The sequence below is a fragment of the Ambystoma mexicanum genome, chromosome 7p, assembly GCF_040938575.1.
Source record: "Ambystoma mexicanum isolate Mex_15411 chromosome 7p, UKY_AmexF1_1, whole genome shotgun sequence".
Lineage (NCBI taxonomy): Eukaryota > Metazoa > Chordata > Amphibia > Caudata > Ambystomatidae > Ambystoma > Ambystoma mexicanum.
In genome coordinates, this window is record NC_090939.1 from 369803110 (window position 1) to 369824926 (window position 21817).

Consider the following 21817-nt stretch of genomic DNA (forward strand, 5'->3'; position numbering starts at 1 on the left):
CCCGGTTGGATCTCGCCATGAGGGATCGTTTGGCCCTGGGCTGCACGCGCTCCCGTGGGGCTAAGCTGCATCGGCTTACCCTCTTCGCCCGACAGCAGTTCTGCTTCCCGGGCTGTCCACACCGTCCTTCGTCTGGAGACTCCTGTCCTCGTCTTCTCGTCTGGTCAGGTGGGCTTGTTTCACGCGTAGCTCGGCTGGTACCTCCTTGTCACACCAGCATGTGATCTTCCCAGCAGCTTCGGTGACACCCACTGCTGCAGGCTCTGCTTTAGTCATGTCTCCGACCTGTGATGGCACTACCAGGATGACTCTGCAGGCTAGGCTGTTCTACTCCATAACCGCCGCCATTTTCTCCAGGCTGGACACGATGAACGGCACCTTGTGCATAGCGTAACTTGCTGATAGGTCTCCCTTGGGCTCGATGAGTCTCACGCTTCGACTGCTGCGGGTATTATGATTGCAATCTTCTGTTTAGGGAGCAATTCTGCAACTTTCAGGCTAATCTATGAATGGATCTGCAGGAGCATCTCGTAGACACGTCCGCGTTACATGACGGTTAGCCATACATGGCTTACTATGCGACACATCTAGATGGAATTGTAAATTTCAGCATATTCCGCACTTAGTTGTAATCCTCAACGTAGCCTGCGTCACATCGAGACAGAATTGTGAATGTTAGCATGTGCACACATAGAGAGAACACCTAAGATTAGCATGCGACAAATGTAGATAGAATTGTAAATGTCAGCATATGCCACACCTAGTTGGAATCCTCAAAGTAGCCTGTGTCACATCTAGATAGAATTGTGAATGTTAGCAGGTGCACACATAGAGGGAACTCCTAAGATTAGCATGCGACACATCTAGATAGAATGGTAATTTTCAGCATATGCCGCACTTAGTTGGAATCCTCAACATAGCCTGCGTTGCATCTAGATAGAACTGTGAATGTTAGCACGTGCACACATAGAGGGAACTCCTAAGCTCAGCATGCGACAAATGTAGATAGAATTGTAAATGTCAGCATATGCCGCACTTAGTTGGAATCCTCAAAGCAGCCTTCGTCGCATCTAGATAGAGATGTTGAAGTGGGAAAAGTGAACAAAAGGCTCCCACCAATCCCCTCTCAACCCTGGCCTAGAGGATCACGGCGCAGACACCCGCCACGAGAGGAGTTTGCCCATCTACCAGACGACCAAATACCCTGGTACAGGAACATACGGATGTGCCCACTCGCGTGCCCACCCGCCTGCCCACCAGCCTGCCCTGCACATGCCGACACATGCGGCATGGATGGACTCGACTGAACCATCCAGCACCAAATCCACACATCGTTAGAGATGCCATGACGACCGAGCCAATGGTCAGCACACCCGTGCAAACACACACACCGGACACTCCCACACCAATCCACACGAACAACATACTCAGTGGTATGACGTAGGCGATGGACACACCCACGGACGTGCATCTTTATTATTTTCCACATAGGCTTTTCAAAATGCAGAAACGCAAGACGCACAATGAACTCATCTAAAAGGCTTGCTCACGCTTCTCCTAAACCCATGTATCATAATGAGAAATATAACGAAGACACGATACTGGGGATAGAGCAATATGATACCGTAACCTAAAGCGCTCTGTATCAAACGGTTCCACCTATGCACCAGGCCCAAGTAGGCCGCAAGCAAAAGCTTCCATGAACATTGAATGAGCAAGAGTTCGGTTGCTGACCCTGCAGAATGAGCCCAGCGAAAGCAGACAGTCAAGGGCACAACGTTGCAAACTCTCATACCGCAAGCCGACGCCAAGGTCACACCTGCAAGATAAGCCAGGCACATAGTGAGAAATGCAATATTAATTGTGCAGAATTCTGCCTCAACCACGGTCCCACCTCACGTGACCAAGCCGAACCTGATAGGGTGCCAAGCCCAGGAGGAAGAAGGCGCCTGGATCCCCCGTCTCAAGACACAGGCAGATAAAATTAAGCGACTCAATGGACATCTGCGGCGGTGGGAGTAGTCGGCCTTCCTGCTTATGAATAAATCCTCACATTCTCTGCACATACCCATAGTGAAACATTGTTGCAAATGACAGGTGCACCGCAAGCTGGGAACAGCGATGGTCCCAGACTGGGGGGCTCGCGGGTGGACCAATCAGAACATGGGGCCCTTATCACTGACGCCATTAACATTGACCAATCCTCAGGGGTCTTCATGTAACAATTTTTATGTATCAAACTGAAGGGACAACCCAAGTATACCACCTGACTGACCCTTAACCACTAACAACGTTCTCTATACGTATGCTATACTAACCCTACCACTCGGGGAACCAATCCAGAGTGGCGATAGGTTTTTTGCTAACTTTCTCAGGTGACACAAGTAGCGCGTCATACTAAGGTAAAAAGGGCCTGCGAGCCCCACGATGTTGAGAGAGTGTCAGGACGGACGCGTACGATCCTTGACCCATCCCTGCCGTTTTGTTTAATAAACAGCAGAATCACCTTGCTTCTTGCGTGTGTCTCATACTCTATCTCTTTTGGGATATACGGGAGGAGTTGGGGCCTCCCTGCCCGGAGGTCCGCAGACGGCCCAGCCGACCCCGGGAGAATTTCCCCCCGACAATGTTATTCAACAATTGATATACAACTGTCCTGCCAAACCTAGACCAAGTGAGCAATCACATATCATTAACCAACCCACTAACAATTTCACTCCTCTGCATACACCTCTCAAACTCAAACCAAACACAACCACAAGCCTGAAACGCAGCAAACCGCACAAACTTCACTACACTGCAACTACAAAACAAACCACACATAGACTTGCACAACAACACACGATGACTACCAACCGAAAAACGCCCAAAGCCCAGCCAATGGACCCACCGGGCTGAGGCTGCCAACAGCACATTACTGCTATCTTGCACTTGTCCAGCTCATTCCCACTAACTCACCCCCCGCTCCCTTTTTCAGAGCTGCCAGAGTGCCAGGGGACCACTCCGGTGGTGATAGTGCGCGGTAATATCCTTTAACATTAACATTAACATTAACATACACCGGCAACATTTGTTTATGGGTTTGTGGTTTGGCGGAGCTTTGTTCCTCATGCAATTCCAAACTGTTCCTCCAATGTGCAATTTTTTTGCTAACTTTCTCAGGTGACGCAAGTAGCACGTCATACTAAGGTAAAAAGGGCCTGCGAGCCCCACGATGTTGAGAGAGTTTCAGGACGGACCCGTACGATCCTTGACCCATCCCTGCCGTTTTGTTTAATAAACAGCAGAATCACCTTGCTTCTTGCGTGTGTCTCATACTCTATCTCTTTTGGGATATACGGGAGGAGTTGGGGCCTCCCTGCCCGGAGGTCCGCGGATGGCCCAGCCGACCCCGGGAGAATTTCCCCCCGACAAGTTGGAGGCACTGCTGAGATCTGTTTAAGGTCCGCTTTTATTTTATTTTTCCAAGTACTCCCGTTGCGGGGAGGCCCGGCGGCGCGGCCCCTCTCTGCCGCTGCCCCCTTTTTGAGGACTACAGGACCATCGCGGAACTGCGAGAAGACCGGACAGCGCAATCCGGATATTGGCCCTCGGGAGCCAATTGAGAAGTATCCCGCCCGCGGTTGGCGAGTGTCCAGACGTAGTCCAGACGAGGGGAGGTGGCGAGCCGCTTGGAGGGGTGCACGCAGTCGAGCGGCCCCGCATCAAGAGAACTTGGTGAGTATGCCATGCCCAACAAGCAATGTGAAATTGTGAGGGAGGGGGGAGGAATTGAATACGGGAGGTATTGCACAGGTGCGCGGCGAAGGTTTGATAATTTAGTGTTGGCAATGAAATGAATGGTAGCCGGACGAATGCGAGAGCAGTCCGCTACGTTACGGGAGAGAAGGGGGCGGAGCACGAAAACATCACGTGCGGCCGCTCATTGAAACTAATTGGCCTAGGTCGCGACCATGTGTAAGGGTGTGTGTGTGCGTGGTTTCCTACGATTTGGCAATTATTGATCAATGAGTAGATGAGGATCCCTATTGGTCGAGCAGGAAACTCGATAGATAGATGACGTTTCCCTGTAGGCGGTAGCTAGCTAGTTGCCCAATACGGAAGATAATTGGCTGTCGAGGGGCGTATCACACGCGATGCGACGCAGCGTGCGCAGTCCGATTATATTATTGATTACCTTGTTCCAGGAGTGACAGGAAGACAGCTGTGGGGTTAACGGGGGTAGATTGCAAGTGTATTTTGGACTTAAAGAATATATGAAGAACTTACCAGTAGTTTGAAGAGATCGGTGACGTCACCAGCAGGGCTTTCATAGGACATCTCGAGAACCAGGCATCTTTATTTTTGAGTGGCGGGGAGGAGAGCTGTGTTAAGGGCGTGGAAACGGAGGTAAACGGTAATGAGCTGATCGGGGGAAGGCGAAAAGGGGGACGTGGCTGCGCACGGAGAACGCCGGCCACGGCAAGTGTATAAGAGGGAGGAGGAGCAAGTGAAAGTAGGACGGCAGTATAAGAACGTCACAAGGGGCACGTAGCCGCAGGGGGCTATGTGCGCCTCGGCCGCAGGGGGCCGTAAGGGTGTTGTATAAAGGAAGAAACGAAAGAAAAGAATATACAAATGTAAATACTATATTTTACTAATTTTTCCTTAGCGGACTATCGCAAGTCCCCAAACTTACGGGGCCAGGTAAAGATATAAGGCTGTATATTGTAAACTGCTAGTAAGATAACCGCTACCAAATAGGGGAAGGATAACAAGTGGAGCGCTACTATGTCATACGGGGCAGGGTCGGGGGGGGGGTGGGGGAACACCCTCACTACCCCGCTGCAACACATATGTAAAACACTGTCACCCCATAGGGAGAAACTGATCAAGTATAGCATAGAATGGACACAGGGGACGGACAACAAAATGACGACACCATGGCCGCCTAATGGTAGCTTCGATCCATATACCCAACACTCACTATTAAACCATCTGCATAATACATACAAGGGGAAGAAGTTGACACACCACGTGGAGGTGTTCAACTTATGGAGGATGTTCCAAGGGTCCCGACCAGGACCAAATGGAATGTTCATTGTAGGGGAAACAACGGGAGATAAGGAGATTAAGGAGGAGGGAGAGAATGGGGAAAAAGAGAGTGAAGGCAAACAGAACACGGGGAACGGACAAGAGGGAGGAGAAAAGAGTGACAACTCAAACGAAAATGAAATAAAAAAAGGAACAGAGCGACGATATACCCCTAGCGAAGGTAGTGAAAACAGAGGGAGGGGGGTTGTATCCTTTAAGAGAACTAGGAGAAATAGCAAGAGAACAATTAAGGGCGGCTGAGGGGTACTCGAACCCGGCATACAGCCCGCCTCCATATACAGCTATAGGTGGCCACACGGGAAGGGAGCGGACTAGTACAACGGGATCAGCTCATAGGAAGATGCAAGCAGGGGAGGACAGGACTGAAGAAGAGCAGACTACGGACGTAGGAAATGATGAGTGGGTAGCTGCGCAAAATTACGAGGTTCATTAACAGGAGAAGAGAAGGAGGTGGTAAGGAAAATGGACGAGGATAATACCAGGGAGAGTGAAATGAAAGGGGAAGAGGGGAAAAGAAAGGGGGAAGAGCTGTTAAGACAAAAGGAAGAGAATGTGGAGAAACGATTAGCAGAATTAAGGGATGAGCAGAATGCACTGATCAAGCAGCTCGAGAGGGGGGAAAGAGAAAGAGCATGGGAAAGGAAAGAAGGTAAGAATGAGTTGGAAAAAATGAGAGAACGAACTGAGGAGCAAAGGAGAGAAGCCGAAAGGGTAAAGGCAGTAGCAGAAAGGGTATCAAGAGCAGCACTGCGCGACAGGAAAAGAGAGGAAGAGGTGAAAGAAAAAGAAATGGCAATATGGAAGAAGAGATTACTGTCAGAAGCGACCAGGAAATACGAAGAAGGGAGGATGATAGAGAGTATATTAGAACGGGAGAGGGAGAGATGGGAAAGGAAGAAAGAAGATGAAAAGATATTGGAAAAAATGAGTAGTGAAGTAATGAAAGAATTAAAAAAGAAAAGAGAGGAAATTGGTAGAGAAATAGCGGAGAGAAATGAAGGGGAAAGAGAAGATAGGAGAGGGGAGAGTGAAGTAAGGAGGCATGTATATAGAGGTACAGAAGTAGCAACAACATCGGCACAAAGGGGAGCGATTAGTAAAGAAGAAAAGGGAGGAACGGACCTAATAGACTTAAGAACAGTAACGATTGGGGGGAAAAAGACAGATTGGGGGTTGCCATTTATGACTGACTTTTGTAGTGAGGAAGAAGAAGGAATGGAGAAGGAAGGAAGAAATAGTGAAAGGGAAAGCCTAGATAAACTATACACCACCCGGACAAATAGAGACTCACCATGGATCTGCAGGAGAAAGGAAGAACTGCAGAGAAGTGAGGAGGAAGAGCAAGGAATAGCGGAAAGGCAGACACGTGAAGCCACGCCGTCACCGTCCCGTCCTACATGCTCCACCACCTCACGCTCATTACGTGCAACATGCCCATCTAAACTCGCGCCCTTCACAAACAAACTGACACCCTATGCAGGAAGGCTTAGAGACCTCCCTGGACGCAGGCAGGGAGAACGAATACACACGCCCACATTAAATAAAGGAAATGATGAAAGAAGGGGAAGTGGTGGAGGAAAAAGAGTCAAGACCAGGAGAAATATGGACGAAATTGACGATGTAGAAGAGACGGAAGAAGAGGAGGGGTGTGCGGACTCGATTTTGTGGAACCCAGGGGGTCAAACGGGACACAACTTAATGCCTCTTCTGGAGAGGGGAGGGGTTAGACCACAATACGTCCCTTGGAAGCATGCAGACAAGGAAAATATAAAGTGCAGACTCCCATCATAAAGTGGAGGTGCGGGTAAATGGATATATGAAATGGAAAAACACACCGCAGGACAGAAATTGGCAGTGGGAGATGTAAAGGGCCTTCTAATATCAATATTAGGGGATGCTGCGGATGACATCTGGAAGAGAGCGGGCTTCCCCAGGGTCACAATAACAAACACATCTCACGATGGGGCACCATTCGCAAACTGCAGACATGCATTATGGCAGGCACTGAGGGTACAGTATCCAGACACATCAGACATAGGAGCAATTACCTCACGCAAGATGCGTGAGAACGAAGATCCTGTTGAATATATCCAGGAAATTCAAGAGAAGTGGCGTATGGAAACTAGAGAACAATGGGACAAAACACCAGCAATATTCTATCATATACTAGTACAGGGGCTCCCAGAAGCAGTTCAGAAACAACTGAAGAAAGTAGTGGGGATGGAAGCAAAAGCATGGCCAGAAATACAACTGACTATAGTACATCATTGCAGGACATGGCAAGAAAAAATGAAAAAAAAGGAAGAGGACAGGAAAACGGAAGAGGCTAAACTAGTACAGAAAAAACTTACTAAATACACGATGGAAGACGCACTAATAACTACACCTACAACAATGACTCAAAGCCCCACACAAGTAGTGGCTGCACAAGATCCCTCCCAAATAAAATCACCGCAGACTGTAACACAACAGATGCCGCCACTCCAACCATACACGACTAACATGGGAGGAGGATACTCAACGCCAGGAGCTGGGTATTATAATTACAACAGGGGAAGGGGAGGAATAATGAGAGGGAGAGGATACGGATATAACACACAACAACAGGTGGGGGGACTTAGAAATTCCTACCCCACCGGGCACCCAGTATACCAGGACAACACAGGAAGCTTTCCATGGCAGAACCGGGAACCACTGGTGTGTTGGATTTGTGGATTAGTAGGACACATGTCACGCACATGTAGAGTGAGACCAGGCACACCATCGTGGAGTGAACAGGGACAACAAGAGCTCACACAGGAACAGCAGGGCATCCAGCAACAACAGACATTGCAACAGGGAAATGGACAGCAACAACTAGTAACACAACAACAGCCACGGACATATCCACCGCCTCAACAACAGGTAGCGATAACACAACAACCCCAAGCACAGCAAGTACAGCAACCTGCACAAGTCCAAGACCATAACATAACCTCTACCAATACCCAACTACAGCAAACACAACTGGGTAGGGTGACGGTCCTGGGACACAACCCTTACACAGGAAGTGGTCAATCATTATACCCTCAATAGGACAGCCCACAGACGACCTTGGTGTGTCCCATCCTGTCGGTAACACCTAATAGTGCGGAGGAACCACACATAGAGGTAACGATAGGTGACAAAAAATTATCATTCCTTGTTGACACCGGGGCGACCCGGTCTTGCATAAGGGAAGGTAAATTTAAGATGTCAGGTGAAGCCATGAACACCCAAGGATTCTCTGGAGCTAGGCGGTTGGTTCCCTTTACTGATAACATTCCCTTATCAATAGGAGATTATGACATGTCAGTCCCACTTTTATATTCTAGGGCCTCACCAGTCAATATACTGGGGAGAGACATAATGAGCAGGTTGAATATGATGATCTCCTTTACGGAGGACGGCATAATCTGCTCCACTCCAGGAATTAACATGCTCACTGCACGACAGATTATGCAAGCATACTGTGGACAGACAGTGATTAGGGCTGAGCCAGTAGATGGTGAACTGTTCCAGTACGGGACAGACATGGCATTTGCATGGATGCCAGGGATAGAAGGAAAGATCTGGGGGAGGCCAGCAGCCTATTTGTTTAGACCAGAAACACCAGCCAATGAACCAGAAGGAAAGGTGATTTCAGTGGACATAGAGAGCATTATAGCAACCGCTGATTACATTGCAGTACATGCCCAAGACAGAGAAGGAAGAGCATGGAGGGCAGTGCTAGCACTAGCAGAGGGATGTAGACTCACCCAGGTGTCAGATGAGGAGCTCTTCTCAGGAGAAAAGGAAGAAGGTGAAATGGTATTCATGATGAGTGTGGAAATATGGCTAAGGGTGACGTACAAACAAGTGGCACAGAAAATTGCAATGGCTCTTGAGGCACCCACGTCCACCCCAGTTCCCTTCTTTGAGGAGGATATGGCAAAAGTACCCACATCATTATGGATTACTAGCCCCTATGACGTGGGGTGTATAAAGAGCATAGGGGGAGTAAGAATAAAATTGAAAAAGGGTGCAATACTCCCCAGAGTGAAACAGTACCCACTATCAAAAGAGGCAGATGAGGGCATATATGAAACAATAACGGCCCTTATAATTAATGGCATATTGGTCCCATCAGAATCGCCATGCAACACAGCTGTATACCCAGTGCGCAAGGCTAAAGGGGGGTCTTGGCGCTTCATACAGGACCTCAGGCCTTTGAACAACATAGTGGAAGCAGAATACCCCATAGCAGCAAACCCGGCCACAATATTGTGCGGCATTCCAGCAGAGGCATCACGGTTTACAGTGATCGACCTTAAAAATGCCTTTTTCTCAATACCACTGCACCCAGACTCACAAGATCTGACAAGCTTCACTTACAGAAACACAAAGTGGAAACACACCAGATTGCCACAAGGGTACTGCGAGTCACCCTCAATATTCAACAGAGTAATACAGATGGATTTGGGTAACATTGAAGTAGAAAGCACAGTGTTGAAGTATGTTGATGACATAATAATTTGCAGCACAAATGAAAGAAGATGCAGAGAGGACTCATTAAAGATGCTGACAATATTGGCTGAAAAAGGTTACAAGGTAGACAAGGAAAAGTTACAGTACTGTCAGGAACAGGTACTTTACATTGGCCAGCTCATATCCCAATATGGAAGAAAGATTGCACCACAAAGAGCACAGGCCATTTCAAAAACGCCATTGCCACAAACAGTGAGAGAATTACAGCAGTTCCTGGGTCTGTGCAACTACTGCAGAGCATGGGTATTTGATTACAGCTCATACATAGGACCCCTACTTGAGGGGTTAAAAGAAGCTAACAAAGGGGAGAAAAAGTTGGGGTGGACAATGGAAATGAAAGAGGCTTTTGATGAACTGAAAGATGCAATATCAACCGCTCCGGTACTGGCCACCCCAGATTATGAACGACAATTCTTTATATTTTCACATTGCGACTCAGCAGTCATGAAAGCAGTGTTGGCTCAAGAAACAAGCATGGGCTACAAACCGGTAGCATTTTACAGCGGCCACTTGGATCCTGTGATGCTAGGTCATTTCCCTTGCGAACAAGGTCTCGCCGCAGCTGCCTTTGCGGTAGAGAAAGCATCAGCAATCACCATGGGGTGCCCAACCACACTATTTGTGGAACATGCACTATTTGCAATATTGAACAAGCCTAAGTCCACACTAACCACGCAGAGGGCGTCAGGTTATGAGATAATCTTATCTAGAGCTGAACTATCAATTGTTAGATGCAGCACGGTCAACCCTGCAAGGTTTATAGCAGAAGCAATTAAGGAAGGAGACTATGCACACGATTGTACAAAGACTACTGAAATGTATTCATGTACTAGAAGGGTTGAAGAGAACGTACTAGACGGAGGTGAGATCTTGTTCATTGATGGGTCATCAAAAATTGACCAAAGTGACGGGATAAGGAGAACTGGGGCAGCAGTGGTAAAAATGACGGAGGTACCGGTGTGTGTGGCAATAAAATGCATAGAATTACCACAGCATTACTCTGCTCAAGCAGCTGAATTAGTTGCACTGATCTTGGCGTTGAAGGAAAGCTTTGACAAACGAGTGACCATATATTCCGACAGTGCATATGTCACGTCTACTGTCCACTCAGGGTTGTCCAAATGGAGGAGAAAAGGGTTTAGGAGAGCTGACGGCACCCCAGTGCAACATGCCCTCTTATTGGCTGAACTAATTGAAGTAATAAATGACCCCCAAGAATTAGCCTTGGTCAAATGCACCGCACACACTAATGGAGAAGATCATATTTCAAAAGGGAATGCAGCAGCAGACGCACACTCGAAGTATGCTGCATATTTTGGCAAGATCTGGAACCCCCCAGAGTCAGAGAGAGGGAGAGGGAGGGGAATAGCTAAGGAGATGTTAATAAGAGAAGGGTACACCCATCTCCCAGCCACACAGATAATGGAGCTACAAGCGGCTGCACCAATGGCAGAAAAAGAAATATGGGTAAAAAGAGGATGTACAATGTCACCAACTGATGCACTATGGCGCCAGGGTAGCACTGGAAAGATGGTAATGCCACTGGCACTATTGAACACCGCCCTGAGCCAACTACACCACCCAGCCCACACAGGCAAGGAAGTCATTGCAGCACGAATTAGGGAAGATTGGTTCTGCCCCGAGTTAAATTCCCATGTGTCAAATTTTATCAGCAATTGTCTCACATGTCAGCAGTTCACGGCCGGTCACACGCTGAAGGTGATAAAAGGTACTATACCCCGGCCAGAGGGACCCTTCCGACACATCCATATTGACTATGTTGATATGATCAACGTATGTCAAGGAAATAGGTATATGATTGTAGTTGTATGCCCATTCTCGAGGTGGATTGAGGCAGGGCCCTGCTCACACCCAGATGCATTCCGAGCAGCTAAATTCCTAGTGAGGGAGGTCTTCCCCAGGTGGGGAGTGTGCGAAATACTGCGGTCAGACAATGGCCCGCATTTCGCCAATGAAATGTTCCAGCATATCACATCCTTACTGAACATCAAGCATAAATTTGCATGTGCATATCACCCACAGGCCAACGGTGTATGTGAACGCCTGAATGGCCTATTAAAGGAGGCAATTGCAAAAATACAGCAAACAACAAAGAAGAGTTGGCTGTATTGCCTTCCGCTAGCCCTATTTGAGCTAAGGAATAGACCAAGCTCCGACCACCACCTCACCCCTCACGAGGTGGTGACCGGACGTCAAATGCGCCTTCCTCTGACGCCAACATCAAGAGAATTCACCGACCATGAGAGTACTGCAACTGTCCTTGGTGATGAAATGTACCAATATGTGTCTTCTTTGATTACTAGTGTAGTGTTTGTGTCTCAACAGCTCGAGCGCACGGGGGGCGGGTCTAAGAGTGATCAACAAGAAGACGCGGATGAAGAATTGGAAAAGGGAAAATTGTGCAAAATTGCTAAAGGTGACCACGTACTACTACGCAATTTCAACAGAAAGTGGAACAGCCCACGCTTCACTGGCCCCCACCTGGTAGAGGAAGGATCAACGAGAGCAGTAAAGCTACAGGACAAACGTGCCTGGAATCACCTACACGACGTAAAGATCTGCAAACTCCAGGCCGCCCTAGCGTCACCGATAGGGCCTTTGGAAGAACAGCAACAGCGTCGCCAACGGAGGAAGGGACTTCTACCGCAGCTAACGGCCAAAGTGTCCCCATACCCTGCCACCCCCCTTATTCCCCAGAGACAACTACTGAAATAGAAAGGGGTAATTACCATACCGCCCACCCCATGGTCACACGATCAAAGAGTAAAGAGACCTCTACCAGTTGAGCCCCAAACCCTCTGCCCATCGACCCCCTACCCACTGCAGTAATAACCCAACTGAAGGACATTGTTTTGCACATACACATGCAAACACTTGAATGTTCTCTCTTTTTTCTCTCGCACATGCAGGTACGGTGTACTATTGTACTGCTAAGAAAACAGATAACTAACAAAGTTCACTGCCCAGGAGTAGATGATACCCTCAGACAATAACTACCCTGAAGAATTATCGCACCAATTTGTCTATTTCATAAAAAGGCCAAAGTACCTGAAAAGGAGGAGGGTACGTGTCTACTACACAGCACTTCTCTTGGCCATAGAACAATCAATGCCCCACCTCCACCCATACTTGCCTGTCCTAAGAGATAGATCACTTAGATTGGCGTGGGAACAGCTCTTCGCCTGGGCACTGAACGACTACTTGATAGGGAGAGCTTGAAAACAACAACTAACACTAATAACAAGCATATTGAGAATTTTCAGGCGGGCAACTTTAACGTCGCAAGAATTAGCTGCCGGACTGCAGCAAGGTAAGAGCAAAATGCAGGTGAGACTAGCCTCTGTAATAAAGATGATAGGGATTTTGATGATCACCGGGTTCGTGGCTGCCTCTGTATGGCAGAACAGTTATGCTATCAATATTTTTGCTGTACCCAAACCTAATATACCCCCACCCCCAGCTGCAACAGGTGTTACGTCAGGTGGTACTAGCAAAATTCCACACATGGGAAATAGAGTTAAACGCAGCACATACTCAGACAATAAAGATATTGACAACTACATACAAAATTCAGCACACGTCTCAAACAACATGTGGTACCAACACATGACTCAAATAGGTAAACAAACAACAGAAGACAGCTGCTACGTCTGCTCATTGATCCCATACGCCATGAGTGCTTCCCGAACTTTCGTTGCCACGGAAATAGATGAAAAAACAGCACGGTGTATAATATACCTGGCACTGTTCCAAACGAAAGGGAGATTTCAAGGGAACACGGTGCACCTGGTATGGAAAACACGAGACACATACCCGTACGAAAATAACTTCCTTAAGAGTTATTTGAGTTACCACAAGGCCAGTTTACATGCTGAAGCATTCAGATACATAACAAGTGGCCCTGAAAAAGGAGAAACAAAGAAAGTTACACTACAGTACCTACCATGTGATTGGTACGCCACTGAAGTTCCTAGTAAACAAGGATGTTGGGAAAGACCACTGATAATAATAACAGGGAAGGTGTACCTGGGTGACAAATGGGACACAGAAGTGGTTGGCAGCAACATGGTAATGAGAGAGGATACTACAACTATTGCTGAACACAACAACAGATGTTGGATAACTTGGGTCAAGTACGTACCCATGCTAACGTGGATAGAGAAGGATGAAGACCCAATAACAATACTGCCGATGACTGCACCTAAGGTATGCTACCAACATAAAGGAGAAGTGGACGTGGGATACAACACCAACTGTGCAAGCGTGACAGAGCTACCTGAGGGGGGAGCAGGAACAGCAGTAGTAATGGACCATTACTGGGCCTGTGGAGACAAGGCATACCATGCACTGCCCCCTCTGTGGAATGGTGTATGCACAATGGTACACGTTAATGTACCATCACTAGTGGTGCCCCAGAAACATGTGAATGTGGCGAACTTCCCTAAAATGGATGAAGGAAACAAGAGGAAGAAGAGATCTGCACAGCTTCAGAAGGGGCCAGAGAACCAAAACAACGGCAACAACACTGTCCTGAATAGAAAGAAAAGACAAGGAGAACCTCTGACAGGAAATTACCTATGGGGAAGGTCGGAAACAGCACTCACTTCAATTCCGCCAGAACACAGACTATTCAGCAGAGCAGCAATGTTCTTCTCCTCAATAATACATCCGGGACTACAGGCTTACGCAAACGCAAAATGGCTCCAGATAACTAGATGGGAACTAATGATGGCAATTAACTCTACAGTAAATGGATTCAACGCAATAAAAGAGGAACTGCGAGCAGTGAGGATGGTAGCACTACAGAACAGATATGTACTGGACCTCCTCACAGCAATGGAAGGAGGAGTTTGCGCAAAGATAGGACAATCATGCTGCACATTAATTCCTGCTAACGATGCTGACAATGGTACACTGACAGAAGCAGTATCACAATTGGCCCAGATGCACTCCAAAATGATGGATGAAAGTAAAGGTGTGAAAAAGGATGAGAGCTGGTTTTCGACGCTATGGTCATGGATGCCATCTTGGCTGTCAGATGGACTGAAGATTATAGTTGGATGCATTATTTTGGCTGGAGCTGCACTTATCATAATAAGATTTTGGAAGGCCCGGAAGGCACGCACCACAGACGAGATGATCGAAATGGTCGGTATGCACCCCTTGATGCCAGCAGATGACGGCCAACACACAGGCACAATAATAAAAGAGAGAGAGAGGTTGCGCAACCAGATCATCACCGACCACCTGGACCCACCATCTGTGAAGCTCGAAAACCCAAGAAACCCAAGGAGCTACATAGGGAAATGGGTATACTGCACACCTGGAGGAACCTGTGTATATATGTACTGGTCATTTGAAGACCATGTTAACCACTATGGGCATTTGGGAGGAGTAACTAAAATATGGAGAGTGAGAGGAGATAAGGAAAAGGATATGTTTGTGGTCTACAAGTCGACCAGAGGGGGGACTGAAGTGGGAAAAGTGAACAAAAGGCTCCCACCAATCCCCTCTCAACCCTGGCCTAGAGGATCACGGCCCAGACACCCGCCACGAGAGGAGTTTGCCCATCTACCAGATGACCAAATACCCTGGTACAGGAACATACGGATGTGCCCACTCGCGTGCCCACCCGCCTGCCCACCAGCCTGCCCTGCACATGCCGACACCTGTGGCATGGATGGACTCGACTGAACCATCCAGCACCAAATCAACACATCGTTAGAGATGCCATGACGACCTAGCCAACGGTCAGCACACCCGTGCAAACACACACACCGGACACTCCCACACCAATCCACACGAAGAACATACTCAGTGCTATGACGTAGGCGACGGACACACCCAAGGACGTGCATCTTTATTATTTTCCACATAGGCTTTTCAAAATGCAGAAACGCAAGACGCACAATGAACTCATCTAAAAGGCTTGCTCACGCTTCTCCTAAACCCATGTATCATAATGAGAAATATAACGAAGACACGATACTGGGGATAGAGCAATATGATACCGTAACCTAAAGCGCTCTGTATCAAACGGTTCCACCTATGCACCAGGCCCAAGTAGGCCGCAAGCAAAAGCTTCCATGAACATTGAATGAGCAAGAGTTCGGTTGCTGACCCTGCAGAATGAGCCCAGCGAAAGCAGACAGTCAAGGGCACAACGTTGCAAACTCTCATACCGCAAGCCGACGCCAAGGTCACACCTGCAAGATAAGCCAGGCACATAGTGAGAAATGCAATATTAATTGTGCAGAATTCTGCCTCAACCACGGTCCCACCTCACGTGACCAAGCCGAACCTGATAGGGTGCCAAGCCCAGGAGGAAGAAGGCGCCTGGATCCCCCGTCTCAAGACACAGGCAGATACAATTAAGCGACTCAATGGACATCTGCGGCGGTGGGAGTAGTCGGCCTTCCTGCTTATGAATAAATCCTCACATTGTCTGCACATACCCATAGTGAAACTTTGTTGCAAATGACAGGTGCACCGCGAGCTGGGAACAGCGATGGTCCCAGACTGGGGGGCTCGCGGGTGGACCAATCAGAACATGGGGCCCTTATCACTGACGCCATTAACATTGACCAATCCTCAGGGGTCTTCATGTAACAATTTTTATGTATCAAACTGAAGGGACAACCCAAGTATACCACCTGACTGAACCTTAATCACTAACAACGTTCTCTATACGTATGCTATACTAACCCTACCACTCGGGGAACCAATCCAGAGTGGCGATAGGTTTTTTGCTAACTTTCTCAGGTGACGCAAGTAGCGCGTCATACTAAGGTAAAAAGGTCCTGCGAGCCCCACGATGTTGAGAGAGTGTCAGGACGGACGCGTACGATCCTTGACCCATCCCTGCCGTTTTGTTTAATAAACAGCAGAATCACCTTGCTTCTTGCGTGTGTCTCATACTCTATCTCTTTTGGGATATACGGGAGGAGTTGGGGCCTCCCTGCCCGGAGGTCCGCAGACGGCCCAGCCGACCCCGGGAGAATTTCCCACCGACAATGTTATTCAACAATTGATATACGACTGTCCTGCCAAACCTAGACCAAGTGAGCAATCACATATCATTAACCAACCCACTAACAATTTCACTCCTCTGCATACACCTCTCAAACTCAAACCAAACACAACCACAAGCCTTAAACGCAGCAAACCGCACAAACTTCACTACACTGCAACTACAAAACAAACCACACATAGACTTGCACAACAACACACGATGACTACTAACCGAAAAACGCCCCAAGCCCAGCCAATGGACCCACCGGGCTGAGGCTGCCAACAGCACATTACTGCTATCTTGCACTTGTCCAGCTCATTCCCACTAACTCACCCCCCGCTCCCTTTTTCAGAGCTGCCAGAGTGCCAGGGGACCACTCCGGTGGTGATAGTGCGCGGTAATATCCTTTAACATTAACATTAACATTAACATACACCGCCAACATTTGTTTATGGGTTTGTGTTTTGGCGGAGCTTTGTTCCTCATGCAATTCCAAACTGTTCTTCCAATGTGCACCAAATTTTGCAAAGTTACCTCTACCTATGAGGGAAGAACGCCTGTGCAATGCCGGGTATATCAGCTAATATTTCTATGAATCTCATGTCCTGCGCAGAATATCAGACAGAAAATATTCTGAAGATGAGATATACTTAGAGATAAAGCTACACATTCGAGCACCTCCTTTATGCACAAGCTAATTTTTTGTGTCCCTAGAGTGTGGACTTTTGGGATGTTTTATAAAGAACTTTTGTATTTTTAAATGCATGAATATCGACACAAATGGGGTTTAAAATGATGGTCTGTAAAATGATTTCTATGTTGTATTTATATCCATATTGGAGGGTATGTGTCTTGAACAGATACACTGGCAAAGTTTAAAACAGCATGCAGGGCAGTCCTGCAATCAGGCACCTTACAAAAGTAATCACAATAATTGGCGAGTTGATATAGGACCTGGTACTGAATGGGGTATGAATGGCATGTAGATGGGGGTGGGTACATTATAAGCGCCTTGGCAGTAAATAGCGAGGGACGATTCATGCACAACCAGGATCATTATAATCAACCAGAGGGTGGATACTCCTTAAAAGTACAAGAGGTGACATTCAGGTGCTAATGTCAATACCTGAATGTTTCTGATGCTTTTAATGTCAGGCAGGAGTGAGGTCTAGTGGAGAGTTGGAAGGAGGCTGAAGTAGAGGTAACGAGAGAGTCTGCAAGGGGTGAGATACAGACAGATTGATGGGAGCATTCAAGGAGGGAAATAGAGGGATATAAAGAAAGCCAGACAGGAAGAAGAAAGACTATTGAAGGATTTGAAAGCAAGAAGAAGTTGTTTATAGAGGGTATGGTTGTGCATGAATAGGACATTTGCATGAAGGCAAGTGAGGAGTGATGGCAGAAAAGCAGGGAAAAGCAGGGACGATTGTTGAGTGTGTGTTTTCAAAGTTGAGGACTTTGTTAAAAGGAGCAAACAAGTAGCATGTGAGGGCCCAGAAGGAGACTGGAGCAAGAGTCAAGGTCACTTAGAACCAGGTTGCATATTCGAAATTTTGACAGAGTGATAGGTGAGGACGAGGCAGGTCTTGCAGATATTGAGAAAATTGATCCTGGTGAGCATGACTGTAAAGATGAAAAAAAGTACTGGAGCTTAATATCACTGTCAAAGAGGACCACAAATGTGCATGCCTTGGGGAGAGTATGAGGAGTTCAGGGGGAAAATGGGAGAGGAGCAGGGACGTCATTTGGGGGTCAGCATGGGTCAGAGCTGTGGACCCTGTGGTATCCTTTGATTCTCAATGTAGGGTCAGACCCCTCCATTCCCTCAGGTAGGCCCATGATCCTGATGTTATTGCATCGCGCCCTTCCCTTGGCAACTTCTGCTCTCTCCTCCAGCAGTTTCACTTGTTGCTGTAGAATATTTATGTCCTTGGATGTTTGAATACCCCTGTGGTTTCCCTTGCTACCGCTGTATTAAACATTTATTTATATTTTGTTTGTTTTTTTTAAAATGGAAGCTCATGGTCACTGGAGTAGCAGGGGCCCCACCACACCATATCTGGGGAGCCCTGGCCCAGACCGCACCCATCAGAGTGACGGCTGGGCTGGGGCTTGCAGCGCGAGAAGGAAGCGTTCAGTACGGTGAGCTGGCCATGACATGAAGCACGTGTCACATGCCACGTTCAGCTCCAATACCTTCTCCGACTTCCTTGCAGCTCATATGCAGGAACCAGGAAGCTCTCCCAGCTTCCAGGTTTTGTTTGTGAGCAGCACTGAGGACGTCGTACGCAATCTAAATGATGCAGAAACCTCAATGATATTAAACAACTCTTGCATGTCAATCTCCAGCAGTTCACAAAGTGACCGGAATGAGGAGAATCATGCCCAATCGAGGTGCACCTACGAGTAAGTACCAATAAATTGCAACTGTCGAACTCAAACAGATATTTGTCATCACACGTAACAATACTTACTGTCTATATATCGTTTCCAGACATAGATATGTTGTAAGAAGGAATCATTAGCAAATTCATACTTATCCACGATATCAAAACCAGGAGCCCAAAGATCCCCTGGCCATCCATTGGCATAAATATCACCAGATGGACAACAAAGCATCAATTAGATTTGTGGGTATGGCGAAAGTCTCTTTACCACAGAGAGGTGGTAATCTTGTTCTCAAACTCAGACAATTGGAAGCACGGCTTATCTGCCAATACCACACTGTGGTACATGGACTTAACACAGACCATGAACTTTCTGTATTTCTGTGAAGCCATGTTAAATTGATGTGTTACTTGGGCTGCGATTCTAACCTAACCACTTGGATATTAGATGAATATCATCCATGATTGGTCATGCATGTTGTCCGATATGGATGCATGGAAGTTTGTCTCTGTTGTTTAATAATCATATATTAATGGTACCAGCCGTGCACTTCCCCGTATCACTGCGTCCAACGATAGGGTACACTTAATGACGCTAATTTGACCACTTTATTACTGCAACCATTGGCACTGTCAGCCCTCGCTCCCTCTAATGAACGGGACCAGACTCAGGTTCTTAATTTTAATTTATTCAATATTTCTTTTGCGTACCTTACTCGCACCAGCGTGTGTTACATAATCATAATAATCCTTGGTCATTCTGATGTGTCTCATGTATGACACCCTTTCAGCTGCTATGCTTAGCCAACATCATACACCCAACATGGCTGCCCACTTGAGCCACACACCATACTAAGATGGATGTCCTAGCCTCGCGGCAATGTTTAAACACAAACAAATCCTTGCACGTGCGGCTTCATCCACGGCATTGATGTGGAAACACTGGTAAGAGAGGTCTTTGCGCACATCCCTGACACAGACTGTCAGGGTCTGCTGTAGAGGAGGTCCCAAATAAAGCCTGCATTCCCATCGCCCATTTTGAAGCACCAGGAACATTCACCCCAAAATATGTGACGTATGAGGAGCAAATAAACCAGCAGTAGGGCTCTGCCCAGTACCCATCAGAAGAGCAACGCCTATTGAAGTACCAATACCCAGACAACCATGGACAGTAAGGTATCCATTGAGAAAACCCTACCAACAAATGAGACGAAATGAAGATTGCCTAAGTACCGTCCCGGAAGAAACCAAAAAGGCCTTAATGGAAGATGAATGGTGATGTCACAAGAGCCCGGACAGAATCACAGATAGAACAAATGATGAACCAAGAATGATACAAGGAGACGAAGCGCCATGAGAAAAGAGATTGTGAGCTTAAAGTAATAAAAAGCTATCAAAGCATAAGAGAGTTAAGCTTTAAGCAGGATGAAGATATTCACCAGCTAACACCTGTACATATGCTTAAAACGGCAAGAAAGCTAAGAAAACAGTGTGGCTTGCTATACTAAGTAGAAGAATAGCGCAGCAAGCGCCATTATACATAATCTACCTCAAAACGAAGCACATTATTATAAGTGCAATTCCACTTTACCCGAAAAGCAGAATCAACTCAGGTTGCTAGAGGCCAAACAAGACGAGATTCATATTCTAGCAAAATGAGAAGAGACGGCTGAATTGAAACTCAGCAGGTACAACTCGTGCCAGGAGAGCCAAGGTCATACCAATAGAAGGAACAAACAGTAGCTACATCTAATTGAAACTTAAGAACAGAATATCCTGTCTTTGAAAGTTCAAGATAAGGAAGCGTAGGCAGGTGCAAGCCGAATAAGAATTAAATGCACGAATTGAGAGAACCTAGGAAAATTCACAGTGTCCACATCACGTGACCATCCGAGCGAGGTAATAGCACCATGGTCCATGCCAGTAACTTACCGACTCTGCCATGGCGGAATGGGGAATTACCGCCCCATTCCGAGGTTGGCGGGGCGGTAATTCCCCATGCCGCCATGGCCCTTCCCCATTCCCATTTTTGCCCCATAGAGCTCAATGGGAATGGGGAAGGCGCTAAGTACGGGTGCCGCAAATTGTGGCACCGTACTTAGCACCAAGGTCCCTTTGCGGGTTGGTTTTTAACGCCTGCAAAAAGCAGGCGTTAAAGTCTCCAACCCGCAAAGGGACCTCGTAATCAGGCGCTATGGGATTACCGGTACTGGTACCCTTACCGGTACCGGTAATCCCTTAGCGCCAGGGTCGTAATGATGCCCATTGTTGTTGAAGTGATGATTTATTGTAACCTTAATTGGAGGAAGGCTGGGTAGCCGAGGGGGCACTGTGCACCTGGCTGACCATTCTGCGTGCTGCTAAGCAAAGTGGAAATGTATTTATGGGGTTGGTGCCAACCCAATCAGAATGGACCAAATAATCTAGGGTCCTATAGTCCAATGGGACATCGTACTTTTAGTGATGTCTACAGTAGTCATTTTGAAGGAAGGGCTTAGACGCCCACCTGACAGTATTTACCCAATCCCCTCACTCCGTTACCATATACAGATATAGCACCTATATTAAAGTTAACTTTTCCGAACCAATAGAAATGCTTATTAACTTTTGGGTGATACAAGTAACTTATGATGATTTTCAGTATAAATGATGTGCTTGTTATGAAGTTCATTGAAGTTGAAGCGAGACGGACTATCACATCACTGCTGATTGCCATGACTCCCCGTTTTTTGTACTTGTCATTAAACGGACTCCCCTT